The sequence below is a fragment of the Pseudonaja textilis genome, chromosome 18 (genome assembly GCF_049901715.1).
Source record: "Pseudonaja textilis isolate UNSWEBS1 chromosome 18, rPseTex1.2, whole genome shotgun sequence".
Lineage (NCBI taxonomy): Eukaryota > Metazoa > Chordata > Lepidosauria > Squamata > Elapidae > Pseudonaja > Pseudonaja textilis.
This window is the reverse complement of record NC_142007.1, coordinates 108,097-111,156: the sequence shown is the minus strand read 5'-3', so window position 1 is coordinate 111,156 and position 3,060 is coordinate 108,097. Positions and strand designations below refer to the sequence as shown.

Sequence of the window (3,060 nt, the reverse complement as noted above, 5' to 3'; positions counted from 1 at the left end):
CCGAAGCACCGAGCGCCCCGGGCGGGCGGCTTGCCGACGGGCCCGGTTCCTCGGGCAAAGCTTGGCGGGGCGATTCCTGGGGCAGTTGCGGCCTAAAGCCTCGCTCTGAATCCCGCCGCTATTTCTCAACCGAGAGACAGCGGGACGGGGGTCAGGAGGCCTCGGTGGCTGAAACGTCTGCTCCCTGGGACCCAAGGGCGCCCCGAGGCTCCCGCCAGGGCCTTCTGCAGCACGACCTTGAAACACCCCCCCACACCTCCCCATCCCCACGCACACTGCCGAGCCAGCCTGTTAACTGTAACCGCCGTTTGCGGAATTGAGAGTCGCCTGGAGTCGTGGTTTATTCCATGTAATCGAGGGTGGGGTTTGTGCCATAGTCAAAGCCAAATAAACCATATGGTTTTCTGTGCAATTTCTGTGTGGGATGACAGGGGGAACCTGTATATGAAAAGGAGGAAATTTCCTTAGTGCTTATGCTCAAAAAACATTTGTCTTGTCTAAAGGGTACTTTTGTTAAGCTAAGAGTCTAGGAGCCTCCCACAAAATTCCACCTACCTGGACACGGGGAGGGGTGTGTGTGTGCGCGCGCGTCATGCCAGGCTGTGGCTGAGCCCCACAGGTTGTGCAACTGAGCTGCTTTCTTCCTCTGGACGCTCACCTGGGCCTCTCCCAACTGAACTGGAATACAAACTCAGGCACACCCCACCCACCCAGGTTTCAAAACCCAAACAAAAGAGCTCTGTTCTTTCCCATTTATGTTTCGCTCTGGACAGCCAGTCACTCGCCCCGCTATTCTCCTCCTCCTGGGCGGGGAGGAGGCATCCTATGGAAGAAAGTTGCGGTGGGGGTGGGCATCCTTCCCCAGCCCCTTTGGAGCAGTGGCTCTTTCCTGGCTTCACCTCTTCTTCTGCGCCTCCTCCTGTGCGGGTGATGTCCTTAACGCTTTGATTCAGTCATGCTGGCCTCTTTTCCTGCCTTCATCTTTTCCCAGGCTGCTTTCTCGATCAGTTGTTGGCCACAGCTGCCTCTTCACTTTTGTTCCAAGTTTATGCTGGTCTGTGGTGCTGAAATTTGAGTATTTGCAGCGTCTAGAATTGGAGGGGGACACCAAGTTCATCTAGCCTGACCTCCATCCCCACTCTCTTTTATTTTTTATTTTTTTTTTAAATAAACTTTATTAATTTTACTTTTCGGCAGCACATATACTAAAATTGGAACGATACAGAGAAGATTAGCATGGCCCACTCTCTTTTAAGGAAGTTTTCTCCTGCTATTGGAGACCCCGATTATGTGCCCTGAGCTCGGAGACAGACCACTGGGTTCAGCTGCCTTCTGGGGCATTTATTTACACCTTCACTTATTTAGCATGTTTATGTCTGCCAATTTCACGGAGTCCTTGACTTATGACTTCTTGCTGAGTGAAGTTCCAGCAGAACTACCTGGGGGGAATGTGTGACTCGGATTTGAAGTTTTCACCATCATGCCCCCCCCCCCCACTCCCTTGTGGTCCTGTAACTGCACGTTGTGCGCTCAGCAACTGGACCACAATTACGGCTGTTTGCATTGCCCTGCGGTTAAGTACACGGGCTTTGCCCAAGGCGGCCATTTTCCTTCCAGTTTTCAGTCAAAGCCGCCCATCGCACCAGCCGATGGCTTTGCTCGACTGTGGCGTTTCCTTTCTAACTGCCACGAGTTACGTCCATGATTACAAGGCTCTGCGATGGTCATAACTGGAGGGCTACCAGTATCCATAAAGCAATGAGTTTAAAACCATCATTACCATTCATTCATTTTTAAAGCTTTGAAACTATAAAAGCAAAATGAAACCAGAGGGAGGCGTGTTGATAAAGGTGGAGCCCCCTGCACATGGCTGGAGCAGCTGGTCTCGAGGCTCCTTCGAAGGCTGGGGAGGGCAAAGCTCTGGGCCGGCCTTCCTTCGGTCCGGGAAGGCAAGGGTTGCGGCTGGGCCAGAGTGCCCATTTCTCCCAAGCCGTGTCTGCCCATCGGTGGGGATCGCAAAGAAAGGCCCGACTCTCAGGCGACCGGCTGCCCCAGGTGCAGCCCCATCGGTGGGGCTCCACGCTGGCCGGTCAGTCCCGGGCCGGGCTGCGTGTGGATCCTTGCCCAAGGCAGGAAGTTGGCTCCTGCTTCCCGCTTGCAGTAACTCCCATCGGTGGGGTTTCCCTCGACTACAGGCTGGCATGTGGCACAGCGATTAAGCCGGTCTCTGTGTGCAAACACAGGAGCCGCCACACCCCCAGCCTGAGCCATCTGCTCAGCGCCGCCAGCCCCACTCTGCTCCCTGAGGCAAAGGCTGCGTCCCCACCCCTCACTTCTAGCCTCTTGTCCAGCAGGCAGTTTGTAGGGCACCCCGAGGCAGCGCCTGCTGGAGGGACCCGGCCCATTTTGGTGCCCTCCAGGCGATGGGGCTTCAGCCCAGCTCTCCCTAAGATTGTGCTAAATCTCCATTTTCTCCACCTGCAAAAAAGATTTCTGTTAAAAGAAAAAACACCAGCAACTTAAGGTGCTGTTAAGCTTTCTTTCCAGTTTCTCAGAATTTTTGAGCCAGGCTGCTTGTCTCTAATTCAGAAATTATTGTCCACTGGACTGAACAGAGCAGCTAGGAATGGAATTATTATTATTATTATTATTATTATTATTATTATTATTATTATTATTATTATTATTATTATTATTATTATCCTAATAGATAATGCCTATTTCCCCCCTGACAACAACCCTGCGAGGAGGGCCGGGCTGGGGAGAGAGGGAGGGAGGGAGGAGAGGGAGGGAGGGAGGGAGGGACACCAAACCCTCAATTTTTCTGGCAGTTTTGCCAGCCTGCTCCTCGGCGCAATACTTCTTCAAGCCACTGGATGTCACAAGAGTCTCCAATTGTCTACCTCTATGGAGATCCCAAAGGTGCTACTTCAAAAGGCAACAGGACTTTGTTTTTCCCTGAAGAAGTTTTGATTCTCCTCCAAGAAGCTTCTTCGTTTCTGAAGACCTGAACTGAACCAAAGAAGCTTCTTGGAGAAGCGAAACTTCTTCAAGGAAACA

The 3,060-nt window shown here is 52.3% G+C and overlaps 1 pseudogene; it reads left to right on the top strand.

The window, feature by feature from the left end:
• Nucleotides 1-1,183: 1,183 nt before the first annotated feature.
• LOC113449784 (U6 spliceosomal RNA) lies at nucleotides 1,184-1,275 on the top strand (annotated as a pseudogene).
• The last annotated feature ends 1,785 nt before the right edge of the window (nucleotides 1,276-3,060 follow it).